At 35.3% G+C, this 15,500-nt stretch overlaps 1 protein-coding gene across 5 annotated transcripts in view; it reads left to right on the forward strand.

The window, feature by feature from the left end:
• The window catches only part of LOC114333048 (cardioacceleratory peptide receptor-like), a 285,379-nt gene that overhangs the window by 14,121 nt on the left and 255,758 nt on the right, over positions 1–15,500 (forward strand). The window contains exon 1 of one of the 5 annotated variants that reach the window (XM_050661995.1): positions 4,345–4,499. The exons of the other annotated variants lie outside the window; for them this stretch is intronic. The gene's annotated coding sequence lies outside the window, so the exon portion shown is untranslated. Of the gene's footprint in view, positions 1–4,344; positions 4,500–15,500 lie in introns of those variants that run through there. 5 annotated transcript variants of the gene reach the window in all.

Consider the following 15,500-nt stretch of genomic DNA (forward strand, 5'->3'; position numbering starts at 1 on the left):
GAAACTTATCGGGGTATTGTTTATAGCCATAAGAAGTTGGCAGCCGTGGTCAATAATTTCATTAAGGGGTACAACATACAGTAAACCAAATGTGCTTGGGAGTCTGGCAAAACCTCTGGAATAGAACAAACTCAAAACCATAATATTCAACCCAGAATACCTGCCTTAAAAATAGCAGCACTTTGTAGAAGGGACAAAGTTGTCATGAGAAGACTAAGAATTGGATATTGCCGTCTTACGCATGGTTACCTGATGAGCCAGGGAAATCCTCCTTGGTGTCATACCTGCAACACTCGTGTCACCGTCAAACACATACTAGTTGAGTGCCAGCTATACACGAACACCCGAAGACAACATAAACTGGATGAATACCAAATCACCACTCTTAGTGATAATAGTAACTTTAATAATGTGATAATGTTTCTCAAAAACTCTCGGTTAGACTACGCCATATAAATGTTGTTTTTTATAGTTTTGCTGACATAGGGCTTTTCATCGATTGTCATTTGTTTCGAGCTACTGTCATTTGTTGTATTATCCAGGTATATTAATATTATACACATATTGTACAACATTTGACAGAAGCTCGAAACAAATGACTGTGAATGAAAAGCCCTATTGTAATTTCCTAATTTAAATCCTTAATTTTCTTATTTCTTGTAATTTAAACATATTGTAAACCTTACTTTTGTAACCGTGTCAATGGCCTGCGTTGCTGAGATACGTTAAATAAAAAAAAATTACACTTCTTTATAATAAATTATTTAAATAATAGAAAAACAAAATAAGAAAAAAAAAATTCTGTTTTGCTTACAGTGTAACCGTTATATTAGTGTATATAAACGCGTGAGAGAGAAAAAGGCAATAAATCCTACATGAAATTAGTCAAGAATGTATCAATACTGCCAACATAATTTTAAGCACCAAATTTAAAAAATATGGAGATCCTAAACAAAATAATCATGTTTTATTATAATATCCTATGAAATTAGAATTTAGTCGTTGCGATATTTATTTTCAGTGACCCCAAAGACCCCCGAGTAACAAGTTTGGGCCAATTATTTAACAAATTACCATAATAGTCCAGAGGAAGACGTTTATTACACCTGCTCCAGGCACCAGGTAGTTTGCACACTCTCGCCGACCTCATATTCATTTTCAGCGACCCCAGAAACCCCCGAGTAATGAGTTTAAGCCAATTATATGATAAATTACCACAATACTCCAGAGGAAGACGTTTATTACACCCGCTGCATGCACCAGGTAGTTTGCACACTTTCGCCGACCTCATATTTGTTTTCAGCGACCCCAAAAACCCCCGAGTAAGAAAATTTACCGAGTTGCAAATTTATAATAATTGCCTATTTCAAAATGCACTTTTGAAATGCATTTTTCTTATGCACAAATGCAATTTGAGATTCATTATTCATTACATTAGTTCACAAAATTTCCTGACAATCTCACGAATCCAACGCACCAAACTGCATTAAAATCCATCTTACTGCGCCAAAAATCGACAGTAAGGCCTTTTTTTGTGTTTCAATGTCTCGACTAATTGGGAACTAATCCTTGTTGGAATTTTACCGTGGTGGATGGTGGTGGATATGCGGGAAGTGAGATGCAACCTATCGAGATCGCCCTCGATCTTCTTAGCTCCGGCAATTCATGGCTTACAAATTTTAGAAGCCACGAATTGTGTAACGGGAAGATTAGTTCTAATAAAATTTTATTTTTTATTAGGGCAGTCAATGAGAGTATTAGGCTCCGAATTCCATCCTACTACATCAATTTACTTGATATTTCACAGTAAGTAGGGAATGGCTCAAGAAACAAAGTCTATCCTATGCCGATGTGCGCTTTTATCTTTGGGGGAGGTTCCCACCTCTTCTCGGGGGTGAAAAATGTTTTAGTTAAAATAGCCAGGGAAGAGGCTAGAGAACCTAATTTTAAGCAAAAACTGTTCTATAATTATTTTTGGAAAACTCGATACTTTTTGAGTTATTCGTGGTTGAAAATTGGCCATTTTCATTGAAAAATTACACCTTTTCGGACGGATTTTTGTGAATACTTTAAAAACTATGCATCTAACAAAAAAACTATACTTATAAAATATTTCTGTAGGTTATAAAAAAAAACAAAGAGATTTGTTCCTTCATAAATCTTCTAGTTAAAATACAAAGAGGGTTATGGTCGGTAAGAAGAGTTTGTTTTTTTGCTGCATGCTCAAATCGGTTTATTCAACTTGAAATAACAGAGAAACTGTCGATTTTAGGTGTATAATGATACTAATAACTTTTGTAGTGCTTGGAAAGACCTTTAAAATGAGCAATACTAGATGTCGAGCACATTCAAATTAAGCGAGATATTCTGCAAAAAAGTTAATGACTAATGTATTTTAAGAAATGAGAAGTATATTTAGCCCCTTATTCATTAGAATTTAAATACATTGTTTTCCTTCTACAATACTTTTTACTATAGTGTTATTTCTATGTTCAAAAAGTTGGAGTGCATTAAAATGAACAGTTTTTGACAAAAATAAGATTAAACTATAGAGCGCATTTTTAAATTTTCTTAAAAATCTTCTTTTTCTTCCATGTAACTCAAAAAAGATAAGAGATACGAAAAAAAGATACCACACGAAAATGTAGGACTTTTTCAGGAATAAATTTCCTTTTTATTTTTAATTACTGTATCTCTTATCATTTTCAAGTTACATGGAGATAAAGGATGATTTTTAAGAAAATTTAATAATGCGCTCTATAATTTGATCTTTTTTTTTCAAAAACCATTTATTTTAAACCAGTCTAACTTTTTAAACATAGAAATAACACTATAATAAAAGGTATTGTAGAAGCAAAAACGATGCATTTACATTATGGTGGATGGGGATTAAAATTACTTCTAATTTTTTCTTTAAATACATTAGTTATCAATTTTGTTTGCAGCATATCTCGCTTAGTTTTAATGTAATGGACCTCTAATATAGCTCATTTTAAGGCAATTTAAAGCACTACAAAAGGTATTAGTAGCATTATACACCTAAAGTTGGGAAAAACACTTTTTTAAAAACTGAACTTCACAATTAAAAACTTTTATTTCGACAAACAAAGATTTTAGTTACAACTCAATAATTTAAAATCATCCTTTACTTTAACATTTAATTCAGACTTTATTTAGATATTTTAATCAGACTTAAAAAAAAAATTGAATTTTTAACTCGGCCTTTTATAATTTCTATTATTGCTGAATTGCTGTTCCAATACGTCGCAATTAATTCCAGAATCTTAAACGCTGCCACGCGGCGGTAGCCTCGTGTTGATTCCACGTGGTAGAATATACTGGATGGTAGCGGTCGTTGTACTATAACTATTCCATCCCCTGAAGAAGTTTTGTAAGGACTGAACAAAACTTTTGGATTGGCATCTCCTGGAATTTAGTTGCTAGAATTTGTTTTTGTATCTGTAACATATACAAGGCAAATCATTTTAATAAAAATCTATGCAGGATTTAACCTAAAAATGGCTATGGCTATGGTTCCATAATTTTGGTTTATTTTTTTCTGGATGGTTCTTCTTCCTTCGGAGAGTTTATGGAATTTGTCTAAAGGGATGTGGTCTATCCTGAATGGGTTGAATTTCTGTAGTCCTAATTTTTGGGAAGTATTCGCGATTTATCTGGAACGTTTGCTCTTGAATTTAATAACTCTGGATATTTTAAAAAGTTAAATTTATTTTTTTTTTCTTTATTATTTCTTGGTTGTCTGTTAGTAGTCTAAATCCTTGCGTGTCCCAGGTTGAGGGGAATTATTTCTGGTTTGCTTTTCAGTTTCTTTATCTTTAATTTCTTTCCTATCGTCTGGCTGATCTTGTGGGGAAAGTTCCGAATTAGTTTTTGATTTAGGTTGATGTTTTATGGTTTTCTTATGAACTGTAGCTTTTGATGTTTTTACAGTAACTTCGCTATTTTTCTATATACATTTTGTAGAATATCGTGGAAGTAATTTATTCCTGGTGACTGTTTTTCGGGTATAAATTTTTGTGCTTGGTTTGCACGCTACATAATAGGGTCTTGTCTCGATTTTTTTCTATTTTCGATGACTTTATTTTTATTTTCTTGTACATGCTGATTTACTTCCTTGTATAATTCCTTTGTTATCTTTCTATGATTATAATTATTAATATATATTATAATGTATAATTATTCAGTATTACTTTCTGTATGTCAACGTCAAAGGGATCTTTTGCGTCGATATGTCCATTTAATATGTCAATGGGTCATAACTTCGTTGCTGAATATATGGAATTATTGTACCTAATTATAGCGTAACCCCACCTCTACCGCACAGTGATACAGGTAAACGTGTTTGGAAATAGCTGCGTGATTTCACTCAATTTTTGGGCTGTCACAAGCAAATTTCAAATTCAGTGGTGTCTAGTGAAAACAGGTGGCCGCAGTGCATAGAAAGAGACAAAAAATTAAGGATTCGTAATTATATTACTGTAAGTAGACTTACAATATCTTTATGCTTAACCTATACAGTTAAAATCCAAATTAGCGTAAAAACTGGAACTGATAATTTGGTCTTTTGAAATATAGAGGTGGGACCTAACGTTCCAAAATAATAGGGAATTAATAAAAATTTATTTTTTAATTTAAAACGGTAAATTTCAACAACACTGAGAGGGGTCACGTCTCTGAAGGTTCGACCTGGACGGCGCACTTAGCGCGGTGTATGTATAACGCACAATTCAAAAAGAACTGGTATTGATAGGTGGATAAGAGTTTCGTCTCTGAGCGGACGAAGCAGAATATACTTTCTACGCTAGTTTCGATAAACGACTTATTACTGGGGGGAAGCGGAGCAAAAATAAAAAATGTCGTCCGACGAACTGAAGGACGAGGGCAAGAGAAGGCGAAAAGTAGATGAAGAGGGGGAGAAAGGGGTCGTGAAGAAAAGTAGACAGATGGATACAACTACAAGAAAAGGAAGCAGAGTCGAAAGAGAAGATGAGATGATGGAAATACTAAAACAATTGGCCTTGGATGTGCAGGATATTAAAAGTGAGCAAAGAATTTACGCAGAAGAGCTAAAAGAGTTAAGAGCTGAAAATCAAAAGCTGAGGGAAGAAAATGAAGCTATTAGGAAGGAAAGTGAGCAGACAAAGAAGCAAGTACGAGAATTAAGTACTAGACTAGATTACCTAGAGAAAGAGAAGAAAAAGGATAACGTGATCGTAACCGGTTTGGATATAGATGCTGAGGAGCCAGAGATGCTGAAATTGGCTATGGGAAAAAAGATAGAAGAAACTTTACATATACAAGTAGGAATTAAATCAGCTATTAAGATAGGAGAGAGAACATGCCTGCTGCAGCTAGAAAACCAAGAGGAAAATGGGAAGCTAATGAGAAACAAAAGAAAATTAAAAGATTATAAAGAAGAAAGAATTTTCATAAACGATGATTTGACAATAACTGAGAAAAGAATGCAAGAGGAAATAAAGGAAAAAGCACAAGAGGCCAGAAGGGAAGGTAGAACAGTAAAAAGGGGGTTTCGGAAGATCACAATAGATGGCAGAGTATGGAGATGGAACCGCACAAAAGGAAAGCTGGACCCACCAGCAAACTAGAGCTGAGCAGCCGGGATGGATCAAAGGATAATGTAACTATGGCAATTAATGAGGACACGAAAGGATTATTAATAGGGGAAGCAAAAGTAAGAAAAAATAAAGGTCATTTAAGCACACTCCGGATAGGTTCCTGGAACATGAGAAGTACTTATGAAGCAGGCGCCCTAAAACATATAGTGTCAGTGATGAAGCAGTACAAACTGGATATCCTGGTAATGCAAGAAACAAAACAAAAGGGAACTGGGGTAACAATGATAGACAACTACAGCTTTTTCAGTAGTGGTGGCGAAGACCGGATGTTGGGAACTGGTTTTATAGTTAGTGACCGGCTGCAAAGTGCGATAGTGGAATTCGAGCCCATATCTGAACGGATTTGTAGGTTGAGACTAAGAGGTAAGACTAGAAAACTAAGTCTAATAAATGTGCATGCTCCCTCAGAGAATAAAGACTAAAATGTTAAACAGGATTTCTATGGTAATATTGAAATTATATACAGGGTGTCCAGAAACTCTACCGACAAACGAATACAGGAGATTTTTCAGATAATTTTAAGGCAATTTAACCCAATTCACCTAGTCCGAAAATGCTTCTTAAGGGAGCTAGAGCTCTTTGAAAATGGCGTCATGAAATTAGTTTTTCTTAAATACCTCCAGAACGCTTCTATTTAGAAAAACAAAAATTGGTATGCTTATTTACTTTTCAGAGATGAATCGATTCCATCGATTGCAAATTTCTAGTACCGGTCATAGGCGTCCGTTTTGGGTAGAGCAACGGGTATTTTATCGCATAACTTTTTTGTCCTTAACTTTTATGCATTTTTGACACCGGATTATTAAATTGTGAGGTATTCTAGTACTAAAAGGTACTCTTGCTTTAAGTCGGTAGGACACACCGTTTTCTAGAAAAATCGATTTGAAAGTTTTTCGTTTTTGGAATTTGGAAAAAAACTGAAAGAACTTTTCAACGAAAAACGAAGTATTTTACCAACATAAAGTAAGAGTAACTTTTAGTACTCGAATACCTCATAATTTAGTAATCTAGTGTCAAAAATGCTCAAAAATTCAAGACAAAAAAGTTATGCTATAAAATAACTGTTGACCTACCCAAAACGGACGCCTATGACCAGTACTAGAAATTCGCAATTAATGAAATCGATTTATCTCTGGAATATAAATAAATGTACCAGTTTTCGTCTTTCTAAACAGTTTTTTTTTTGAATTTTTTTTTTAATTTAAAGAGCGAAAAATTTTCAAATCGATTTTTCTAGAAAACGGTGTATCCTACCGATTTAAAACAAGAGTACCTTTTAGTACTAAAATACTTCACAATTTCATAATCCACTGTAAGAAATGCATAAAAGTTAAAGATAAAAAAGTTATACGATAAAATAACCGTTGCCCTACCCAAAACGGACGCCTATGATCGGTACTAGAAATTTGCAATGGATGGATTAGATTTATATCTTGTAAATAAATACGCGTACCAATTTTTGTTTTTCTAAATAGAAGCGTTCTGGAGGTATTTAAGAAAAACTAATTACAAGACGCCATCTTCAAGAGCTCTAGCTCCCTTAGGAAGCATTTTCGGACTAAGTGAATTGGGTTAAATTATCTTAAAATTATCTGAAGAATCTCCTGTCTTCGTTTGTCGGTAGAGTTTCTGGACACCCTTTATAATCAAATTCCAAAATATGATATTAAAATTGTAATAGGTGATTTGAATGCCAAAGTGGGGAATGAAGAGATGTACCGAAAAACTACTGGAGGTAAAAGTAAACATGACGAAAGTAACGAGAATGGGAAGATGCTGGTAGGCTTTGTGCAAGAGAACAACTTGAGAATTATGAGTACTTACTTCGACCACAAGAAAATCCACAAAGAAACATGGATCGCTCCAGACGGCAGAACACGCAACCAAATCGACCACGTCCTAGTGGAGAGTAAGCACGCGAAATTAATAACAGATATTAGAACTTACCGAGGAGCAGACGCAGATTCCGATCACATACTAATGATTACGAAATTAAGAGAAACTATCCCAAAGGTCAGAGAACAGAGAATAATAAATAAAAAATATGACGTTGCCAAACTAAAGAAAAAAGAAACCGCCGAAAACTTCCAGACAGACGTGACAGCAAAACTACTTCAGAGCGAAGAGCAAGGTGACATTGAAATGGAGTGGGGAATAATAGAAGGCGCAATGAAGGAAGCAGCTCAAAAGCGGTTGGGTCAAGTTAAAAAGGGGAGCGACAAAGAATGGTTTGAAACCGATTGCAAGAAAAGTCTTAACACACGGAATGAGGCAAGACTAAAATATATGGATAAACCAAGTGAAGAAAACAGGAATGAATATGAAGCGGCGAGAAGAAACGCGAAGAAAGTGTGTAGGAGTAAGAAAAGGGAGCATATGGATAAAAAGCTTCAAGAGATTGAAGAGCATTATATTAATAAAAATGTAAGAAACTTCTACCAGGAGGCGAAAAGGAGCAGTGACCAATGTGTAAGAAAACAGAACTACTACAAGAGCAAGGAAGGGCACCTAATAGGAGATAAGCAGGGGAAGCTAAGTAGATGGGAGGAGCATTTTAGAGAGCTACTTAATGAAGAACCTGATGGGAGTGATGGGGAGCAAGAGGAAATGGTAGAGGAAGTCAGAGGCCCGGCGGAAACAGTAGAGACTCCAACCGTGGAAGAAATAAGAGAAATCATACATAGTATGAAAAACAACAAAAGTGCAGGCAGCAATGGTATTACTGCAGAATTAATCAAGCATGGGGGAGAAGCACTTATAACGCGAATATGTAGCCTGTTGACGAAAATCTGGGAGCGAGAGGAAATGCCGGAAGTATGGAGAGAGGCCATAGTATGTCCCATTCATAAGAAGGGAGATAGAGGAGTGTGTGAAAACTATAGGGGTATCACTCTCCTAGACGTAACATATAAGGTACTCGCCAGAGTCGTAAGAAGCAGACTGGAAAGGCACTTAAACGAGCAGGTGGGTGAATACCAGGGAGGATTCAAAAAGGGCAGATCCACCATTGATCAAATATTCGTATTGAAAATGATTCAAAGCAGTACATACGAGCAACAGTTAAAGTTAAACCTCCTCTTTATAGATTTCAAACAAGCTTACGATTCTGTGATAAGAAGGCGTTTGTACCAGACCCTAAGAGTACTTGGAATTCCGGAAAAAATGATCAGACTCGTAAAAATGACCTTAGTGAAGACCGACAACAGAGTAAGGATAGAAGGAAGCCTATCAGGAAAATTTGAAGTTAAAAGGGGATTAAAGCAGGGAGATCCGCTGTCCACAGTACTTTTCAATTTCTTGTTGGAGGCAATATTGAGAGTGGAATACGAACGAAAGGTATGATCTTTGACAACAGAAACCAGGTTCTGGCCTTTGCGGACGATCTAGTGCTAATGACAAGAACGGAAAGGGAACTGCTGAGGATTTTCAAACTCTTTGAAGTAAAGGCTAAGCAGTATGGACTGAGAATTAATGAGCAAAAAACAAAGTATATGGAAATGGGACAGACCTCAAATGAAGACACACAACTGAAAACTACCACAAACAATGAGAATAAAGAGTATTGCTTCAAAAAGGTGACGAGTTTGAGTATCTAGGAGTAACGCTAACAAGTAAAGGGGAAGAAAGCCAGGAAATCGAAAAAAGAATCTCGAGAGGAAGAAAGACAGTCGGAGCCCTACACAAACTACTAAGAGCCAAAAAAGTCAGAACAAAGAGACTAAGTTGGTTAGGTCATCTTGCGAGAATGGCTGACGGAAGGTGGGCAAAGGACTCGCTGATGAGAGGGGAAGGAAAGAGGAGAAGAGGACGACCCAGGAAAAAGTGGCTAGAAGCATGTAAGGAAGACCTGCAAACAATCGGGATATCAAATTGGAGAACTGCGGCCATGGACAGGAGAAAATGGAGAAAAACTGTGGAGAAATTCCAAGCCATGGGCCTTTATGGCCTGTTGAGATATAATATGTATAATTATAGCGTATAGCATTTGTTCTTGTATCTGGAGCTTTGCCTTGGTGTTCCTTAAGATTCGAAGATGTTCGATTAATGTAGAATGAAATATCTCAATCATCCCGTTGGATTGCGGATTCTCTGGTGTCGTATAGTGGATTGAGATTTTATGATAGTCTACAAATTCTTATATTACTCCATTTTTGAATTCCGTACCATTATCGGCTACTATCATTGTTGGGAGTCCATGATGGGTTATAAAAATTAGTAGGGCGTTGAGTACATTGATTGCGTTCCCTCCATTCATTGGGTAGGCTTGTCCATACTTCGAAAATGCGTCTATTATGGTAAAAAACTTGGAATAAAATTTTTTATTTCATTAGTAGTTCCAAAATGACCCAAAATCTAGGCATCGGATAAAAAAGTTTATTTGAAGAAAGTGTATTTTTTGTTCTTCTTAATGGCGGTACAGGCTCGTTTTTTTAATATTCTATTTAATTACAGAGTAATTTCCACATATTAATATATTTTTTAAATTGGGCTCTGTACCGCCATTGTTTATTATATTACGAATACGTGTGCCAAATATCTCGAAAAAATATTCAAAATTACAGCCGCAATTTTTAAACGCGTCCCCTCATCCACCAGAATTTTAATGCATCATTTTACTTCTACAATACATTTTATTATAGTGTTATTTCTGTCTTCAAAAAGTTGTACGGGTTTAAAATGAATGGTTTTTGAAAAAAAAATAAGATCAACTGATAGAGCGCATTTTTAAATTTTCTTAAAAATCTTCCTTTTTCTACATGTAACTTGAAAATAATAAGAGATACAATAATAAAAAATAAAACAAAATTGGTGTCCAACAAAACCCTATATTTTTGTGCCGTATCTTTTTTTCGTATCTCTTATCATTTTCAAGTTAAATGGAGAAAAAGGAAGATTTTTAAGAAAATTTAAAAATGCACTCTATAATTTGATTTCATTTTTTTCAAAAACCGTTCATTTTAAACAAACCCGTCCAACTTTTTGAGCATAGAAATAACACTGTAATAAAAAGTATTGTAGAAGTAAAACGATGCATTTAAATTCTGATAGATGAGGGGTTAAATATACTTCTGAATTTTTCTTAAAATACATTATTCATCAAGTTTATTGCAGCATATCTCGCTTAGTTTGAATGTAATCGACATTTAATATCGTCCTTTTTAAAGGTATTTTCAATCACTACAAAAGCTATTGCAAGCATTATACACCTAAAATCGACCGTTTCTCTTTTATTTCAAGTTGAATACACCGATTTGAGCATGCCCCAAACAAACAAACTCTTCTCACCTACCATATCTCTGTTTGTATTATAACTAGAAGATTTATGAAGAAACAAATCTCTTTGTTTTTTGTAAGTTATAAAAATATTTTATACAGTTTTTTTCGTTAGATGCATAGTTTTTAAGATATTCGCAAAAAACCGTCCGAAAAGGTGTCATTTTTCAATGAAAACCGCCAATTTTCAACCACGAATAACTCAAAAAGTATTGAGTTTTCAAAAAGAAAATATAGAACAGTTTTTGCTTAGAATTGAGTTCTCTAGGTACTTCCGTGTTTATTTTAACCAAAAAAATGTTCACTCCCGAGAAGGGATGGGAACCACCCCCTAGATAAAAGCACACATCGGAATAGGGTAGACTTTGTTTCTTGAGCTGTTCTCTACTTACTGTGAAAATATCAAGTAAATAGATGTAGTAGGATAGAATTCGGAGGCAAATAACCTCATTGACTGCCCTAGTTCGTGTTTGATATACTTTGGAAGATATGAAGAAGCTATTTCTGGATTAAGAAATGACTTTGTGGATCCTGTATCGATTAAAAGCCGTAAAGAAGGCTTAGAAATTTCGGTGTAGGGTAGCTCCTTCTTGTCGGGAAATGAATGAAGTTCAATTACGTTTCTGTTACTTTTGGTGGGTCTTCTCGAAAATTTACGTTTTCTTCGTATTCGGTTGGTTGATTTTCGTATGTATCTTGTAGAAAATTGTCGTATTCAGGTTCGTAATAATTATTGTAGTTGGTATTATCTTCTTCCTCATCTCCGTGGCATTGTATATTGTAAAGTTCGTCAACGGTAAATTTTGGCTGTGCTCGGTAATTTGGTGTAAAATTTTGACGGCCTCTGGTTGTGGTTTTTGTTATTCCAGTCATAGGTGTTGGTCTATGCTGTTTTGACTGTCCAGGTTTGGGTGCCCATACATTTGACTTGTTCTGGGTCCTGAATGCTGGAGGGTTTGAATTTTGTCTAAATTGGTTGAAGTTTTGTTGTCGATGTGGTTGTTGAAACTGATTCTGTGGGTATAATTGTCTGATTGGTTGCTGCCATTGCGGAGGTGCAAAATTTGGCTATTGATAAAATGGTTTTTGGACAGGTACAGGCAACCGTTGTCTTTGAGATCGGAGTTCCTGATTGTTTTCACTTCTTCCTGATGTTGAAGGTTGGCATATTTGATTTTTTAAACGTATCGAACATTACTTTCTTCCTGTAAGTATTGTATCGCTGTGGCTAAACTTCCTTGCCTCATTGCTCTGATAACAGAGCTAATGTTGTGAGAGCTTGTTGACTTAAAAATTCTTGTGTGCTCTTTTTAGTGTCGGCATTTACGGTATGTAATTCTAGATAATTATTAATACAGCTTAAAAGTCCCATTATTTTTTCGTAAAAATGCATAATAGATTCAGTTGCTCCTTGTCTCAAATTTACTAGGTCCCTTATAAGCGAACTTTCGTCTCTCTGATCTCCGAAATTTTGAATTAAAGCATTTTTTATTTCATCCCAATTTTTGCATACGTATACAGATATGACTTCTTTTACTCTACCTGTTAATTTACTTATAATACCATGAAGCAAAAATTTATTTTGGATATTAGCTGCATTAAGTATATCATAGTAATGGTTTAGAAGGGGTCTACCCCAAAATCCCGACAGCCAAAATCCCGACAGCCACAATCCCGACGGCCAAAATCCCGACACGCCAGAATCCCGACAGGCCAAAATCCCGACAAGCCAGAATTCCGACAGGTTTGATAAGTTTCTTTTTAACATATAATTACATTTATTTCTTGTTTTTTGTTTATGGCCATCTGTTTTTTATTTTTTGTTACTAAACAAAAGTATTTTGCATTAAAAGTATTAAACAAAAGTCGGAATTTTTACTTATGCGAAGATTGTTGCCTGTCGGGATTTTGGCCTGTCGGGAATCTAGCGTGTCGGAATTCTGGCGTGTCGGTGTTTTGGCCGTCGTGATTTTGGCTGTCGGGATTTTGGGCGGCACCGATTTAGAAGTATTGTAGCAACTTTAATAAATTCATGTAACTCATTTGGGTTTTTGTCAAGATTTGGAAGAATGCATAAATTTTTTACGTCAAATTGTGGAACTGCCATATTTTAAAATTTTTAAATATATAGTCAATAATCAAATCAATATAGTCAATTTTCAATAGTCAATATATGAATATATCAATCTTAATCTACTTATTTCGTATCTATTAATCTCTATGTTTATTAATATTATAGTATTTATTAAGCTATTCATTAATAGGTAAGTTTCTAAATCTGGCTCTAAAGTAAATCTAAGGACTTAGAGGAGATATTTTTAATTTATTTCAATCTTTCTGTTAATCTATTCAAATCTTCGTTTAATTTATCTTCTAATCTAGCTCTGATTCAATCTAAGGACTCAGAGGAGTCTGATTTAATAATATCTCTTTCAAAAAATTAATCTTCTTAATTCTAAGTAATAATAAAAATCGCTTACATGATAAAGACGATGCCGATGTGCATTTCTTTGCTCCTGAAGGCTTCTAACTTATATTTCTAACTGCTAATTTCCTCGGGTGAACTCTGCAAACGGTTTCCCTGGGGCTGGTTCTTGGAACAGTGGACAAACACTTAAAAGTGATGAGGATCTATAAAGACTCTTCCACTTCCGTACTGACTCTGCGCCAATTATGAGTGTTCTTGGGAAAAACACTTTTTTAAAAACTGAACTTCAAATTAAAAACTTTTGATTCGACAAACAAAGATTTTAGTTACAACTCAATAATTTAAAATCAGACTTTACTTTATAACATTTAAATCAGACTTTATTTAGAGATTTTAATCAGACTGAAAAAAATTGATTTTTTACATGGCCTTTTTAATTTTTATTATTGCTGAATTGTTGTTCCAATACGTCGCAATTATTTCCAGAATCTTCAATGCTGCAACGCGGCGGTAGCCTCGTGTTGATACCACGTGGTAGAATATACTGGATGGTAGCAGTCGTTGTACTATAACTCGCGTTACTAGGCCTTTGCGAAACCCAAATTGCGTATCAATAATCTCTATGTCCGGTAGCGGGGACCCGGTAGAAGGAGAATATTATGGCGGCGGAATTTAAGAACATGGTTTAAGAAAACCCTCAATGGAACTGTTTCGAGAAGCTACATAGAAGAGAAGCTACATAGAACAGCAAATACGAGTAATGGAAATAAGTGGCGAGAGGAATCAAATAAGAAAATTCTTTAGGGAAGTGAAGACAGTCAGACAAGGTGGAAATGTTGGGGTAACACAAGCTATGAGAAATGAAGCAGGTGAACTGATAATGATGGAAACAGAAATCGTAGAGCGATGGAAGGAATACTTTCGGAATTTACTAAATATTGAAAGTGAGATGGAGGAATCAGAGACTACATTTCATTCTGCAGATGTGGAAATACCACCATCAACACTCCAAGAAGTAAATAATGTAATAGCATCTCTTAAAGATCACAAAGAACCAGGAAATGATGGTATAAATGGAGAATTAATAAAAAAAGGAGGAAACGTTTTACATCAAAAATTGTATGACATTATTCTCAGAGTATGGCAACAGCAGAAAATGCCTAGAGAATGGAATGGAAGCGTTATAATACCCATACATAAGAAGGGAAATAAAGAGCAATTCCGAAATTAGAGAGGCATATCGCTTATTAGTACAGCGTATAAGATTCTATCAATTATCTTACTAAAGAGACTCACTCCGTATTCGGAAGATATTCTAGGCGACTACCAATGCGGCTTTCGAAGTGGAAGGTCAACAATAGATCAAATATTTACCATCCGACAAATATTAGAAAAAAACTGGGAATTCAACCCAGATGTACACCAAATCTTCGTAGATTTCCAGCAAGCATATGATTCGATAAAAAGAAGCAGACTATGGCTAGCAATGCTAGAAATGGGAATACCAAGAAAATTAGTGCAGCTCACTCAAATGTGCGTGGCAGACTCATATGCACAGGTAAAGATAGGAAACAGAACATCGATGCCATTTAGTATAACATCAGGGCTTAGACAAGGAGACCCTTTATCACCATTGCTATTCAATTTGGCTTTAGAATACCCAATAAGTAAAATATCGTCTGAACTAACAGGGGGATTCGCAAATCGAGGATCAAAACTATTGTTGGCCTTTGCCGATGATCTAGATGCAGTCGCTCATTCTACAAGAGACGTAAGAGAGGTGTTTTCACAGCTCGAGGAGGAAACAGGTAACCTGAGCCTTCGAATAAATGAAGAGAAGACGAAATATATGCTGGTGACCAAAAATCCAAGACCAAGAGTTAGGCAGAACGTAACTATTAATGACCACAACTTTGAAGTAGTAAAAGAGTTTAAATATCTGGGAGCAGTAATCACAGAGGACAATCACATAGAAAAAGAGGTCTCAGCAAGAATAGCTGCGGGAAATAGAGCATTATACTCCCTATCATCATTATTAAGATCTAAGCTGCTGAAAAGACAATCTAAATTAAGACTGTACATGTCAATTATTCGCCCAGTTGTTACATATGGGAGTGAAACATGGACTCTACATCAGCGGG

The sequence above is a fragment of the Diabrotica virgifera genome, chromosome 9 (assembly GCF_917563875.1).
Source record: "Diabrotica virgifera virgifera chromosome 9, PGI_DIABVI_V3a".
Lineage (NCBI taxonomy): Eukaryota > Metazoa > Arthropoda > Insecta > Coleoptera > Chrysomelidae > Diabrotica > Diabrotica virgifera.